Source organism: Oxyura jamaicensis, chromosome 1 (genome assembly GCF_011077185.1).
Source record: "Oxyura jamaicensis isolate SHBP4307 breed ruddy duck chromosome 1, BPBGC_Ojam_1.0, whole genome shotgun sequence".
In the NCBI taxonomy this organism is placed as follows: domain Eukaryota; kingdom Metazoa; phylum Chordata; class Aves; order Anseriformes; family Anatidae; genus Oxyura; species Oxyura jamaicensis.
The window spans coordinates 73,243,756-73,260,795 of record NC_048893.1 but is presented as its reverse complement, the minus strand read 5'-3'; the positions used below and the strand labels follow the sequence as shown (position 1 = coordinate 73,260,795).

The following is a 17,040-nucleotide window of genomic DNA, read 5'->3' as shown; positions in this document are numbered from 1 at the left end:
TGTGCATTTTTGCCTTCTACTGATAAAGTTATTGACCACCTTCAGAGATTTCACAGAGGTTACCGATTTTAACTGAAACAGACTATGAGTGCAGGAAGTCATTAACACTGCAAAACTCCAAGCTTTAACTGGCACAGCTATACTGGCCAAGGACATAAAGTTGATAAACAGTTGTGCAGGGATTTCTAGAAGATTTGGATTTACTTAAAAACTTAACATATTTCTATCATACTTTTTTGCTTAGCTGTAAATGTAACAGATGATGAAGTAAACAGAATAAACCATGCTAGGGAAAAAATAAATAAATCTCCAGTTCTGCAGAGACAAACCGCACCTGCATTTACAATGCTCTGGTCAAAGCTGGATACTGCTGTTAAAATGCTCCTACTGTATGCCAACCATTAGGACCTACCGTATGCCAATACTGAAACTTTTTACTTTGGAACCCAAGCACCAAGCTGAACAGAATTCATCCCTATGTTTTAGTGTTAAAATACCCAAGGCTGATGAAAGATTTGTTTAATATGCTGCCATCATATTTGATCAAGAAAATTTATTTTTTTTTAATGGACACTACTACAAAACATTAAGTCTGAAAGATGTGGATTAAGCAGTTCTCTAATGCAGGAGCATTGTTAAATTTAGTTACAAATTTTAAATGATGGAAAGGTTAAATATACCAAGGATCCTACATACTATTTTATAGTCTTCAGAAATGGAAACTAACATTTTTGAACCTAACAACATTAAGTTCAAATAATATTAATAAGAAAAGAAACGTAAACAAATCCTAATCCCTACTAGGTCATGAAGAGAAATGAGCATAATAACACAAGAATATTGTATTTCAATCCCCTCAAATATTCTTCTGAATAAAGAAATCTCAGGATCTCCCAAAACAAGAAACATAATTAGAAAAGAAAGACTGCCTACAAGATCTGAAGTCTTTCCAAAAATATTTCCTGTCCTTTAGAATATACTGCAAAATTAAGTCCCTCTTATATATTCAGACATCCTTTAAAACAAGAACTGTTGAAGAGCATTTGACCTTTTACAGACTTAAACGTTACTGTATGAACTGCAATACAGCGTTAGAAAATGACACATACAACAAAATTAAGACAAGCGTATAAATGCAGTTGCCACAGATCCTGTCAAAAGCATATGAACAGGTAACACAAAATGAAGGTTATATGACATGCATTGTTCCCAGTGCTTTCAAAAACTTCAGATATTCACCTAATATAAAGTCAAAAGCAAATTAGTCAAAGTTTAACTTGCCTAATATCTGGATTTTGGAACTATAACATTGAAGCAAAGCAACTCCAGTTTCTAGTGTTTATTTATTTAGCATCAATATTTATACCATGTGGAAAAAATAAAACACTAAGAGCATCGTTACCACTGTTAAGAACTCAGAAGCATGTCTGCTAAAAAGCCTTTGAAGTATGCCTTTTAGAAAACATACCCTGACGTTCGCAAAGGATGTAGGTACTATTTTTTAAAGTATTTTTTCAGCTATTTCATTTAATCCCACTGGAGGATGAAAACACATAATCTTATTATAGTCATTGTATCTTAATCAATAACCGTTGAAGGGAGACAACCGTTCCCCAAAATCTCTCCCTAGGTTTTCAGAGTGATTTCTATACTGACTGTTCCTGAAAACAGGAAAGGAAGTACTGTTAAATAATAGATTTTTGAATATAAGTACTGTAATTGAGCTAAATGCTTTTAAAAGAGCATCTCAGGTGATTGTTTCAGAATGATTGAGATGAACATTTTGTTACATTGTTTGGAGGTGTGCTACTCTGACATGTACTGAGTACTACCTGCAGATTCTTTAGCTGATGAGGAAAAACAGCAAAAAAATACAGTAAAAAGCATCCTTGAATAGTATACTTCACTGACATTAAATACAGAAGCTAACCATAACACATTAAAAAAAAAAATCATGTTCCCATTTCTGTTGCGATGCACAGAAGAGAAGCAACGTAAGAGCGCAATTTAACCGCAGATTTTTTGATCACAAAGCACTTGCATTTTAGGTTTTAAAACCTGCAACACTGACTTGTGATAGAAAAAAATCCCACTCTATGTAGATACATTAATGCTTTCTTAATGACAGAAAAAAAGCACAAAAAAAATTGGCTTTCAGTAAATTTTGCCAGGAAACCACCTGAAGAACTCGTAACAGCATAACATTTTAAATAATTTGAAAGATTAAGTACTGTATCTATTGTAAACTTTAAATCAGAAATTATTATTATTTAACCTGAGCAATTAACACATTAAACTGCAGGAAAAAACTGTTTGAATAGAAGTCTGCATCTTTTTCTAACGTTCACTTTTGCAGTTTCTGTGACATTACCCACTAACTAACATGCCCTGCCAAGGTCTCCAAAAATGAAATAAACCTTAGTATTTTACACCTTGTTTGTATAACTGAAAATGAGACAAGTATGCCTTTAGGTATGTTTCCAAGAAGGGGGCAGAAGACCACATCCCTTCACCTTGCAAATTACACTTGGAAAACACTGGTAGTTTGCAAGAAATCTTTCAAGTGGCCAGACACTTAAATAATAACCGTTCAGCTAGGGGAACTAGATGGCTAGTACATTCTTCATAATGAAAACTGCTTTCAACACAGTCTTTGTGGAAGTATTTACAACCCACGTACTTAATAATTAGTTCATTCTACCACACAAAAAACAAGTTTAAGTAAAATTTGACAGTGGTGCAAAAAGGATAGTGCAGAGAAACTGAAAAAGAGGCTTGCAGTGATGCATTCTCCAATAGAGAAAGTGTGAAACAGCATTTACAGCTGTACTGACAAAGTAGCTGCAGAGAAAAGTGACATATATACAACTGTTTTAAAATGGCATACAATTAAGAAGCAAAACAGAGTACTAGGAAGCGCTGCCTCAGATGTCAAAGCTTGAGATCTTTTATCTAAAGACAAAAAGGTGCCATGGTGCTCATCTGACCACACAAGTACTACAAAACATGTACACTGCTGTACTTAAATAGAAAATCCCACAGAAGTATATAAAAGTAATACAATAATCACTGCTAGAAGGATATATGTGTTTTAGACAGTGAGAACCATCGTTTCAGCCATGATCAAACAACCCCTCTCATTTTTGAGAAATGTTACAATCTTTACCAAAATATCACATTCATTTGGCCAAAAATACTTTCATTTCTTCTATTGAGCAGCACAGTAAATATTTGGTAGGAAAAAAAGCAACTGTTAAATTGGCAAGGAAAATATTTACCTTAAAAGCTGTGTCTTAATTCACTTGCATTTTTCCAAATATGGAGCTCAGCAGCACAACTGCACAGGGAGCTGCAGTACCTGCACAGCTTTGCCTGACCTCCGCTTCTACAAAAAAATCTCCCAGAGCACATTTCATCATTTCCTGCTGGCTGCTGGAAACCTTATCGCTCAAGCTAAGGTCATTTTTTTCCACACTGCAGCACTCAAACCAATGCAGGGTTTTCACTCACACTTTTCCAATGTTTATGTACTGCAGTGAAGACAAATATTCATCTTTCCTATAATCTCCAGAATAGACTACTAGTAGGCCATATTAAAGGAAGGTATTTTTAATCATGCAACTGCATTAAGTGGAAAACAGTTTTTAAATACATCAGTGAAGCACAGGCATATTTTGCAAATGCACTGCTTAGGAAGCAGCTCTGTTTCTGTGTTCCATAGTCAAAAGCTGTATTTTTCCATCTCCGGAAATATGGGACTGTAATACTAATTAATGAAATACTGACACATATTGAATAGAGGCAAGTCTAAATCCTAGGATTGAGGTCTAACATGCTACTCTTCATGAATCTGAAGGTTATGTTAAGTAAAGCAGCTACTATTCTTTACATCAAGAGAAAACCAACTTGGAGACCTCGTTTGAACCAAATTCAGCCCTAAGGACTAACAGATGTCTCTCTCCAAAGAGAAGAAAACAGTTAGAAACTGTAAATAAGTACATTAACAACAAGTCAGCATACTGTACCTCCTGTTAATCTTACAGAGACATGATTATGCGTAGCAGAACCTAGTAAGACTGATTGGGGAAGGACAAGCTAGTTGCACTGGTAGACCTAGATGAACATGTGCACTCTTCAAGTAGTTAACTCTTTTTTTTTTTTTTTTTAAGAGAGAAGTAGATAAATCAAGTAAAACAAAGACAACTGGAAAACAAAAAGCAATGCTTTTCTTGCCATGGAGAAAGTAATAGAGAAAGAGAAAGCAAAACCCCATTAACAGGGCTTTCTATAATCTCAAAGGACATTACTGAAGATGTAAGAGGAGAAAAGACTCCAAAACCTAGTCAAATATCTCCATTTCTCAGATATCAATGCATTCATACTTAAAAACAGTGTAGAGGCATCGCATGTCCACACAAAACTCTCTGCAGCCTTTTGGGATTATTATTCTCTATTAGACAAAATAGCTTATTAGGACAGCTACTTAACACATGTACAGTGATAGAAATATCCTAATCTTTTGCTAGTATAGCTCATGGTGGTTCCTTGAACAAAAGGTACAAAACTGTACCATCCTCATAACTGCTGACTTAGTTCAGAGCTGTAAAACAGCTCTTCAATTATTAGCAACGTTTCTGCAGCCATTATCCTCTCAGTGCTATAGCCCTGCTGACAGAAGGCAGGAGAAATTACCATACAACACTCCTCAATTCTCAAGATATGTTCAAGGCTAATTTAGTATTTTCCCCCATTCTAGCAATGTAAAAACTGCTAATGAAGATAGCCCTGCAACCTGAAAGCAACATCCTCAGCTGTGATCACTGTCAGAATCTATAAATCACATCACCAGTCTCATATCATTTCTGGAACTGAAACAGAAATTACAGACCTCTGCAGAATGCAATTCATAAGTGTAGAAGTAAAACAAGCGCAAGCGTACACAGCTCTGACTATCCTTCTTTCCAGCAAATTAAATAACCAATTATTCCTTCAGGAACAACAACAGACCTGTTCATGTATCTCAGAGTCAATCATTTACTGTAACAGTACAAGTGAACATGTGATCACGTTTCATATTTAATATTAAGTAAGATTAATTCTGATTTTAAAGCAAATTAAATCTGGCTTCTAAAGAACAGTCACGGTCATTTACCTGTTTTTTGTTTGCATTAAGGTTGAAAAGAAGGTTGGTTGCTACTTAGTTTCATTAATACAGTGACTGAAAAGAAAAACACTTGAATTCTGTTTAACCAGATTTTTGGCTCAATGAATCTCAGGTAAACTTTAGCCAGGACTCCCATGTTCCTAGGCAATTTAAATTTCTGATCCTCAAAGGGTAATTACTGCAACAAGGACAGGAGACCTTTACTTACCCCACTTGGTAATCCACACAACATGGGATTGCTGACCTAGTAGAATTAAATAACCCTTACAAACAATTGATTTTTTTTTTTTTTTTTAATAAATATAACAAACTTGCTCCAACATTAACATGTTACTATATACTAAATCCATATGTCTAAGCTACCTGGAAGTATCACTCTGAAGGTCACAGATCTCATATTATAGCCTTGTTCACATAATTTGACAAGATAAACACACACACAGAACTAAATTTGCTTCTAGTTTTTGGGTTTTGTCTCTGTTTGTCACATACAGTACACAAACCCATTTTTAACACTGAGGCAATTGAAAATTTAAAGTTTTTGGCATACAAAACAAGACGATGCATTAAAACAGGCAGACGAGCTCAAGACGAGCACACAGGAGGCTGGAAGTTTTTATTCGGTTCTAAGCATTTTACTAACCTCATTAGGAGCTTAGAAAAAAGTAGCCAGCCAGCACTACAATTTCCAGAGATCTGGATACACTTTAGCTGTCCTTTAATAGCTCTCAAACACACAAGTCATTCAAATGTAAAACCTCCAAACACAAAAATGTGCACAAACACACAATTTACTCAACTAATCCCAGAATAGTTGTTTTCTATGCTTCTCCCCTTTTTCAGGGGGAGGAAAGCTTTTTATGCCATTTAAAAGCAATGCTTGACTGACATACAAGTAGGTCAGCCAGCTACCCCGCAATCCAAATTGGAATGAGGTCCAAGGAAATTAGGACAAGAGTCCCATTAACTACCATTCCTGCACTTGCCATTACCACTGTGCTTTTTATTTAAAAAAACTGTGCCATCACTATGCAACATTTAAATAGCAGCCTTTAACCTGCATCTTGATAACATCTAAAAGACAAAAAGATGAGATTTAAACAATGCAAAGTTGAATCTAGTACTGTCACAACGTTAACATCTGAAAAAAATAAGCGTTGAAAATTCAAGTACATAAGGCTACTTTATATATACACATGTAAACCATATATATGATCAAGATCCAAAGTGTTGTAGCAAATTATCAGTAAAAACAAGTAATATACAACTTTCTTTGTTCTTTATGTACGCCGCTAATTAACTTCATCATTTTTAATGGTTCTACAACATTTCTCAAAACCAGAAACAATTGCTACCAAAGATAGAATTACACTTTTCTATGATGTAGGGTAACATGAACTAATCAGGAGAGAAGGCTAGTATTGTAGAATACAATTATTCTGGAATTAAAACATCCAACTTGTGCACACTCAAAAGAAAATGCTTAAGACAGATTTTAAAAATTTACCTTGTACATGAGCCATGTGTATATAGGGTCTCTACACACACACACACTCAGGAATGGAAGATAGTTATCCTCAGTACTACAGAGTCTTTATGTGCTATGGGCCGAAAGCTATGTTTAACACAATGGGAATTCCCTGTAATCTTATAGAAGTGCTCCCAGGGCCCACCTCCAACGTAACGTTTCACTGGCCAGACAGCAATCCTGTGCTTATGAGGAATATCTGAGCAGTTCACATGCCATACCTCCCTGTGAAGCACCAAGTTTGTCTTCCAAAACCTGAATGCACTGCCCTGGAACATCACCTCGCTCGGTCCCCACGGGGAGGCAGGGGCAGTGACCCCAGGGAGCTGCTTGCCACATTACAGAGGTGGGGGCTCTCTGGCCCAAGTTGGAAGGACACCTCAGCCCATGTCCTGGAATAGCTTGTGGTTACTGAAATGAGTCATCTGTCTAAATATGATTACCATTGCGGAGTCTTATCTTCTCACGCATCGTCAGTTCAGAGTTTGAGCAGAATCAAAAAAAAGACTGAGTGGTTCAGCAGCTGAAACAACTGCAAGTTGAAAGCTTCAGTTAAGCAGAAGTGTCTTGAAGCTACCACTGAAAATAAGATTTCTATTTGAACACGTATTCCTCAAGAAGAAAATCAAGCCATGTGCTTAGTCGATGACTAATATACCCCACCTTTAACTGTCTACTACATGGTAGAATGAAGAATAAAAAGTTGATATTAAAACGTTGCAGGAAAAGGCTTTGACAAATAAAAACAGTGAAGAACATGTGATAAAAATTGATATGCAAGATACGTGACACAGTATTCCCGAGTAACATACCATGGTGATCATTTTTTTAATCATAATTTAATGTCATGGGTCAAATGAACATTTCAGTCAAAAACATTGTGAAACTTACGTACTGGTATTTTCCAGTTCTGATTCTGAAGGCTTAGAGCCTTAATGCAACCGTCCAATATAAGTACTGTTTAAAATGTAGTAACCCTGCATCTAAAAATAGCCTAGAAACTTATTTCCTATTTCTGCACACCATTTGTCAATTTTGATGACTTCAAAAGACAATGGTTTTAGAGAAGGGGTAGGTATTCTTAGTACTTCAGTATGGTTCCTACTGCACATCAGAGACAAGCCATAATCTGTCCAGACAGCAAAACATACCAAATCCAGAAGGCTTTCAAGTGATGGAAGCCCAGTTAGACCCACAAAGCTCAATGTCAGCACTGGAAATAAACAGCACAGATGGTAACTCTCACTCATTCCTTGCAAGCTTTCTTGGCAAAGCCATAAGTTGCTCTAACCCACTAAGAGTAAGTGCAGCTATCACCTTGGTAATATTTCCTGAAGAGTCATCATCGCAAATAACCTTCATGCAATTGAGCTAGCCCTCTGTCCACTACTGCTTTGAAGAGTGATCAACTCTCCTTGCTCCTAAACCTTAAGCTCTCAAAACAACAAAGCAATATATTTGATATAGCTTGGGGATGTACAGTGATATACTGAAGTTACTTCAGAACACGCAAAGATGTCTTTAGACATATGTATTGCTCAAAAAAGAACACTAAAAAATTGAAAGAAATTGTGAGTCTTTTTTTTGTGCAACGAAGTCCTATGAACATCCGGTACCACTATTTGAAGGGTCCATAATGCACTCCTATAACATTTCTTTCATAGCAAGGTGAGTGTCCTCACAGCAGAACCAACAACACTAATAGATTTGTTTAGCTTGAAGTTCAGGTTACACCAATAGAATTTGCATAAGTTTCCATATCCGAAAGATAAACTGATGACTACTTAATGGAAGCAAAATGTCTTTGTATTTGATGCAAAGACAAACAAACAAAAAAGAAAAAAACAGTATTACACTTAAAGATGGAAGTTTTAACACAAAAACCATAATCAGTGAAAAACATGCTATATAGAGTACTCAAGTACTTGTATTTGAAAAAAGTAATCAATGCCTCATTCACTTTTTTCCTCCAAAAATAGACTGCCAGGAGTCCACATCTATCAATAAAATAAAAATAAACACAGAACATGCACAAACCCATTAGAGCCATCACAACAAAGCAATTTAACAATATAGCTGTTTTATGTTCCTTATTTCTCCCCATTTGAAGGGCTAAACATTGCCCAAGTCCAATTGCTACTGCATTATAAACAGTGCTTCCAAAAGTTGTTATAGAAAGTCTTTCTGAATATGTATTACATAACTTTGTTCTCTAACTGTTCACTATAATAAAGATTCAAATGTTCATGTGATCCATTATTTTCTAGAAATTTTCAAAACAGTTTTAGAGAAGCATGTTTGTAAGATTTTCAGGTTTAAAGAGCTAATCTGTACGATAGCTCTTCATGGTAATTTTCCTACCAAATAAACTGCATGTCAGTGAGTATTCTAGCCAAAGTAGGTACTTTACACAGCCTTGAAAGTTAATAATTTCATAGAAACTTCATAAACTTCACAGCTGAAGTAGCCACATGACACATAGGAGCCACATGACACCCTGATCTAAACAAAGTGCTAGAACTCCAATTACTCATACAGACTAGATCCATGTATTGTTCTAAAGTACAGGTATAACACAAGCAAAGCTGAAGCAGCTGCTTATATGCTGCTTTATCCAAAGGATTTCTTAGCCAAATTCAAAACAATTTTTAGATTTGCCTACAGGTCCTTTAAATTTAAGGGACATTGATTGTCCCTAAATTTCCCCAAATGTGTATTCAGAGACATAAATAACAGATTTGGTCCTACCTCAATGAACTGAGAAGACTCATGATATCTGCTGAATGAACTTTCACCTTTCCCAGTGTACAGCACAGCTAAACAAATGAAAACAAGGTGAATAGCTAAGAAAGCAGGTGGGTCAGTATCACAGAACAAAACAAGAAGATCCAATGAATCTTACTCAATTTTTTTTTTAGGAGGAAAAAAAAAAAAAAAAAAAACACACAGCAGAGTCTACAATAGGGTAGAGAATCAGGTTTTCCAGCCTAGGAGATAGAAGGCCCGGCATGGGTTTTGCGTATAACTAGATTTTCTCTATAAATAAAAGAAAATATAAATTAAATTTTGAGTTGGAATTTAGGGATACAATCTAGAAAGCTAGTTTGAAAAGGATTGAAAGAACTGAAAAGGATTTCAATTCCATCTTCTTGCCCTTACACTTGAAAAAAATCACAGAATGGGAAGGGTTAGAAGGGACCTTTGGAGGTTATCTGGTCCAACCCCCTGCTCAAGCAGGGCCACCTAGAGCAGGTATCCTAGAACAATATATTTGAAGCAAAATTTCAAGAAAAAAGACAATGCAAATTAACCTTTAAGTTTATGAATTCAAGATCATTTGAAACTTATTCAACCATGTATCTAAAAATGGTTAAAAAAAATCAAGAAACATAAGTGTAAATGAATCTTCAGTTCCCTTAACTATAGTTTAAGGGTATAGTATCTTGGTAACAGTTTTCAATCTCAGTCAGCTGTATTTCAGCAGCTCATGTAGCACAGCTTCAGCTGCTAGGATGAGTAACACATTTATATAGACTCCTTTTATATTTTATTACATCCTGGCCATCTTTGCCACATGTGAGATTATATAAACATTTATACAGAAACTTGTTTATACCCAACATTCACTTTACCACTTAACTTTATAGAAGTTATTCACTGGGCTGCTTATCTCAGCCCTACCCTGCTCACTTTGTTATAGTATAAAATTTGTTCTGCCGACAAAGACTGATCTGGTCTTCTCGCACATCCCCAGCCACACTTCCTGACCCATTCCCATGTCATCAATTCCATTTGGGAAGCCAGGTACAAGGCTTTACTCTGCTGAAAACTCCTCTGTCAAAAATAAAATGTTTCCTGCTGGACGAGGGAACCAACTCGGGTCCAACTCATGCCAAAACAGCAGGCAGCAAGAACAAACAGCTGCCCCCAGGGAAAGAAGACAATTTCCCATTTTGGTAGCAGTACCAGCTGTCCCTGGTTTTGAAGTCACTTGGGTTGTCAGTGAGTAGAAGTGGCAACAAGTTTTTGAGCTAATTTAACAAGTTACAAAATGTTACACTAACAAGAGGAATAAGCAAACACTCATTCAAGACAGGAAATAAAAAGTACCCCAGTAAGCCTGAGACCCTGAAAAGCAAAAAGTTATTTTCACTGTTCATAGGAATGGAAGGCAGACAAGCAATTAAGAAAAGAGTTACATTTTTGCATTTGGGAACACAACTCAAGCCTAATTATCACCAAAGCCCAGTCACATAAGTCACAGGCCTGAAAAGTGAATAAACAATTCTAATGTAGCGACAGAGGATGGAGTGGTCACAAATTGAGCAGCAACACTTGTGCAAAAATACTCCCTAAACTTGGGAAGGATTAACATCTCTAACGAACACTAACTGCCACTCCACAACCACCCTGCAATGCCCTCCAGGAGCTCCTATTCTGGACAGCACTAACTGGTACCTACAAAGTGTGTGTGGAAGAGAATGCTGCACTACCCCAGGCTCATTTGGTCCCACCAGTGTATGTCCAGTGCTTCATTTTCTCAATCCTAAAGCCTGAATGGAACCCTCCACACACAGCTGGTGACAGTGCTTCACCTCAGAGCATGCTGCATCCAGCGCAAAGGTACTCCACACACACTTGGTCTCAGAAGAGAGACAATGACAGGACTCACAGGGACTGCCTGCACACCAGGCCTGAGCTGACTCGGTCTCCAACCTCAACTGAGACGACTCAGATTTGGCACAGAAGAACACAGGAACGTTCAACCAGTTTAATATTAGTAAACAACCCACTACTTTATAATCAGAGGCTAAGAGCCTGCAAGTACATCAAAACCATATGATACATAAATCACAGCAGGCATGAGAAGATATTTAAGATGTACTTGTGAGCTCCTCTTCAGAGGAGTTCATGGTATCACTTAAAAACTGTGCAGCACCTAATCCCAGAGCATCTCTTATTTTGCATGTATAAGCGTGCCAAAAGATGACCAGCCTTTTAAATATCAGCAAAACTGCTTGAAACAAGTATTTAATATAACATGACAGACTACTCTCACCCTCTCCATTTTCGCTGTTTTATTGTAGCCAGGTTTACTAGTCACTTGTCTAGAGCACATGATATAAGGCAAAGAACTTTAAGATTTTTGGTCTGTAGAATGTCTTAGAATTCTTAGAGTCCTACACAAGTAGGAAGGGGTTAATAACATGCACAGGGCCCAGAACAAACACTGCAATATACAAGTTTCCAACACTGACAAAATATTTACAATATGTTGTGTAAGCCAGGACAGTTTTTAAATATTTGCATATTCTAAAAAGTTGAACCAAACCACATCACTTTAAGGCTTTAAGTCATTTTCTTTTTGCTTTAGAGCTAATTGCTGTGCCATGCTACTCACAATATCCCTGCTTAGCTAGCTCCCTATTTGCTAACTGGGGCCAGGTACCTTCTCAAATATTGACACATCCTGTCCACCAAACCTCACAGGACTGGCAGCACACACCCGCTCAAGCAGACCCACTCACTCCAAGGAGCACACAACAAGGCAGATTTTAGACCAACACCATCAGAGAAACATTGACTGTCCTCTTGCCCCAAGCAACATAACATGCCAGAAGAGCAGATAAAGGAATGACATTCAAGACTAGTGACAAACTGGATTACCATCACAAACTGGCAACTAGCCCTGGAAAACAACAGCCTTTTTTGATGTTGAATTCAAGTTGTTCTTCCCCAGCGCAGTGAGCCAGGAAGCCAGGTAACATTCACAGGAATGCAACACAACAGAACAACAGACTCAGAGTACTTAGCTCTGTTTATCTCCAGTACAGTTACATCACTTAGTGATGCTTTATTCCTTTTCATGCCCCAACAATTCATCAATACATTAAGTCAAGCCAAAAATCAATAACTAGGTCTAGCTGAAATGGGAAAAAAAAAAAAAAAAAAAAAAACTTTTTAAAGCTTTCTGGATTAAAACAGAATTTGAATTAAATAGTACATTAAAAAAAAAAAAAGTTGTTCACCTCACAAACTAGTCCTCAGTTCAAGCATTAAAGTCTTAATTTCAGATCTCAGGCAATAAGTAATCATTAATTTATCTTAGAACATCTTTAAAAAGCAGAGATTCCAAGAAACAACAAAAAGACATCTCCAATGTATCAGCGTGCATGCATGTTGAAACATAGCTATTGGGGAGAAAAAAGTTCAAATTTGCATCTACCAATCTCCTGGCTTACTGTCAAAGGAGATGCACTATTCAGGACCTGCATCTCCCACAATGAGAAAAGCATGCACTGCCTCAGAAGCATAAAGTTACCGTGTTTAAGATAATTTGTATTACTCATACAGATTCACAGAAGCGCAGACGATTCTTGACTAGCAGCACCGCTAAGCATTTTATCCTTTGCCACTGCTGTCACAAGCACTCAAGTCTCACCTTCTGCCTTTACAGGCTACCAACATAAGTCACAGTAACCTTTACAATCTTTTTGATCACAAGCAGGGAAGCAAAGAATTGACATAAGGGCTTCCTTAAGACAGCAGCTCACTCAGCTCCAGAGGAACTCATACGCTGGATGACAGCATGAGAACTAAACTCATGTCTAATGCCAAACTGCCCAAATACTGCATCTCGTAAAAATAATGGGATCATAATACTGCTTTTTCAGACCAATTGCCCTGATGCAGCAGAATTAAGAAGACATGTACTGGTTAGAAAAACATCATATAGGTATTTTCTGAAATTAGTATTAGAAACATTCATAGATAAAAACGTTGCCCAAAATATCACTGCAGTCAGAAAGCCATGTTATTATAATGGTAGTTTAAATACTACAGGAATAAGACGAATGAAAAAATGCAATTAAATATACACTACAAAGTAAAATGAAGATTTTGCTATACAGTTGACTTGTGTAATACGGAAACTGTCATAAACCAGTAAGAGATTAAAAAAAAAAAAAAAGAATACTTAAGATCATCCACAGAGATGCATACAGCCAACATCAAGCCTAGCCACCATAAATGCCATCTAATTGCTCAGCTCAGCATTAACTACTTTATCACCTTGCAGCACACCCTTTTCAAAGGGAGGAAAAAAACATTCAGGAAAAAAAAAAAAAAAAAAAACACCAGAATTCCTAAACACTTTTGTCGGTCAATCATTAATAAACTATTTCATCACTACCTACAACTGTGCTACATATCTTCCTTTTAACTCTGATGTTGCATGCTGCGTGGTATGCAGCTTAATCCCCAGGGGCAGTTTTAATGTTTATTCTAGCATAGCACTTCACAGCATGTAGACCATGAGGCAAAGAAACTAACTTCAGAACTGTAAACTACGCAACCAGGGGACTGCAGCACTGGAAAACTGAACTGTCATGCTAAGGTTAACGCTGCAGAGGACAACGTAGCACCTGCACTCCTCTCCTGCTTACTGTACCTGAGCTACAATATGGCATGAGCAGAATTTCCAAAATGATGCTGTATTGAACTAATTAGACATGCCCCAAGTGCTATTACACGCTACTGTTTAAACTGATTCAGTCATAATTGGTAGAATGTAACTACTATCTTTGAAGGTAAATTGCAGTTTGACAATAAATAATTTCAGACAGGTACAGGTATGAAACAACAAGCATTAGTGCTTGGTGCTAATAAACATAATAGTTAAAAAATACAATTAAGAAGTTTTACCTGCCTGAAATAGTCAGCAAATTGCTTAAGTTACCTTTCACCTTTAAGCAAAAAGGGTTTTTATGTTTTTTGTTGTTGTTGTTTTTCCCACCAACAGTGGGGAAAAAATGTTTTTATATTGGTATCATCAATAGATGAGTCCTTCTCAAGGTAAGAGAATTATCTTGTTGCACTAAGAATGGGAACTCGTTTACTTAATGCAGCCTTCGCTATGACTGTTATAACAATGCACTGCTAATGTTAACTTTTCAAAGTGAAAGTGTTCTGTCTTTAAAGAAGGACTGAAAAAATCTAGAATGCAAATAAGCAGAAAGGGGAAAAGTGCCCCCTGTAGCAAAAGGCATAATGACTCTCACTGCATATAGGAAATATTCAGGTAGCCTGTTGCGAGGATACAGAGTACAACAGAGGAAACAAGAGAGTCCAGCAAATCCTAAAGCTCATTTTTTTTATCCCAGTTCAGGTTGTGGAGAAATGATCAAGTTTACTGAAACAAGTACAGGAGACGTAAGAAATAGCATACTTGTTTTAAACTGTAGTAACTAACCTTTTTGATAAAGAACGGCTGCCAAGAAAACTGAATAACTAAGACCGCATGATTACATTTGACTTTCAAACACTGAGTTTACAAAGGACAGCAAATGTCACTCGCACCTTCCTCGCTTTCTTTACTGAGATGGCAAAAAGATGAAGGCTCTGAAGACTTCAGTTATGAACTTCTGAATCACTCCAAACAGAGATAGCCTAGCAGCTGGGAAAGATGGACACTGTGCCATACAGACAGTGTGGGTACCCAGCCTGTCTCTGACCAGGTAGCCTCGGAATACATAAAGAGGCTTCTGTCTCTCGCACAGATGTTTTGCTCTAGGAAAAGATGAGGTTCCTGCCACAAGCCAGAAAAAGAAAAGTCAAGAGGGAAAACGTGAACAGCAAGACCAAGAAGGACGACCTATCCAGGGCGCTACCGGGACTCAGGAGGCTGCGAGCAGTTTCTAACCTCAGTTTACCTCCCCCCCCAATAGACATCCTTACCTGCCATCATCTCGGCCACAGGGATTCAAACCCGAAAGCAGGAAGGAAAACGACCCTCTCTCCTCGCCCCGCTCCCGGAGCAGCCAGCTCCCCCCCCCCCCCCCAGCACAGAGCCCGCCCGGCCCGTGGCGTCATTCCCGGCCCTGCCCTTCCACCCCCAGGCGCCGAGCAAGGAGAGCTTCACCTTCCCCGCACGGCCTTCACCCCCCCGCCGCCGCCGCCGCCGCCCCGACCCCACAGCGGGAGCCTAGCCCCTTCCCCCACCACCACCTCGGCCGCCATTTCGCAGCCCCTCCCCGCGCGGCTCCGCTGGGGGCTGGGCACCCCAATCCCCGTCTGCTGGAGCCCAGGGCTGATGCCTCTCTCACCTGGAGCGCCGGGAACCGCCCGTCCCCGGTGCCCAGCGGCGGTGAAGTGAGGATGGAGGAGGGACGGACAGATGGAGAGGGGCGCGGGCAGCGAACACGGTCCCTACGCTCCAGCCGCCCCACCCCGCCATTGGGCGAGGGCCATGCACGGGTCCCGCCCCACCACCGCCCATTGGCTCGACGCGGCTGTCAATTAACGCCGCTTCCTCGGCTGCGCCGTGAAGTACGCAGGGTTGGGGCCGTAGGCCCTTAGAGGAACTGTCGGTATTCCAGCCTTTGCCTTTTTTTAGGGGTGTTTGTTTTAGATGGTGTGTTTCAGGTTCCAGGTGGCAGCCGTCGCGGTAACCTTGGCTCGTCCCTTCAGCTCTGCCCCGGCTGCTTTTAGGATTTCTTTCCCTTCTGCCCTTCTCCCTGCTCCAGCCCCATTGCTGTCCTGGAGGGCGGCCCACTCCCAGGGCAGCTCTGGGGATCGTTTGGAAGGGCTGCACAAGGCGGTCCTTGGCGCACTTTCCTCTTGGCCACGTTCCTTATGCAAACCTGCGTATAATCAGCGCAGACGCTAAATCTTCCTGTGCTCCTTCACGAAGTGACTCATTAACTCAAGGAGTTTTAAGTTCACGGTGAATTTAGTCCAGAAGGACAGGGAGACCACAGCACGGGGGTAAATTTTACCTTCTGAAGAAAGATCCTTAACAACTTAATTTGAATTAATTGCAGTTAGCAATACTGGGAAATTTGGTCGGGGATAAGCTTTCAAAGACTTACCATGATTTCCCCCCTTCCCAAGCTCTTTTTATTCTCTGTCCTGTGTTGAAAGTTACAATTTTAGGTCTAAGGTGAGGAATCTCAACATTCAGATTCTTCTCTCATTTCTGGCCAGAGATGCATGCTTTTTCACACAGTCTCTCCCATTAAATATATCAAGTTTTGAATAAACCAGCTCTCTTTGTAGAAGCATACAAGTGATATATACAATCATAAATACCCCTCTTTCTGTATGGACATGACTCAAGCTCCTGTTTTGCCTAAAGCACTGTCAAAGCTGGAATGCCTCCCTGCCAGAACACAGACTTGCTTCAACCTCAACATCAAAACAGTCATTCATCTATTCGTGTGGTCAAATAATGCACAAACTTGTTCAAAGACTTCAGAGAACAGGAATTCAGCATAAGTCAGTTCTTTTTCTGGCCAAACTAAGTATAAAAGACAATTCCACTTTGTCAGAGGACAGAAGTTCAACCTGG

The 17,040-nt window shown here is 38.8% G+C and overlaps 1 protein-coding gene across 8 annotated transcripts in view; it reads right to left on the bottom strand.

Moving 5' to 3' along the window:
* PACSIN2 (protein kinase C and casein kinase substrate in neurons 2) overlaps window positions 1–15,933 on the bottom strand; it is a 58,681-nt gene extending 42,748 nt beyond the window's left edge. For 4 of the 8 annotated variants that reach the window (XM_035310621.1, XM_035310674.1, XM_035310658.1 and 1 more), the window contains exon 1: window positions 15,797–15,932. The gene's annotated coding sequence lies outside the window, so the exon portion shown is untranslated. Of the gene's footprint in view, window positions 1–3,278; window positions 3,409–9,440; window positions 9,482–15,796 lie in introns of those variants that run through there. The other 4 variants (XM_035310651.1, XM_035310666.1, XM_035310646.1 and 1 more) reach the window with 3 other exon arrangements.
* Window positions 15,934–17,040: the final 1,107 nt, after the last annotated feature.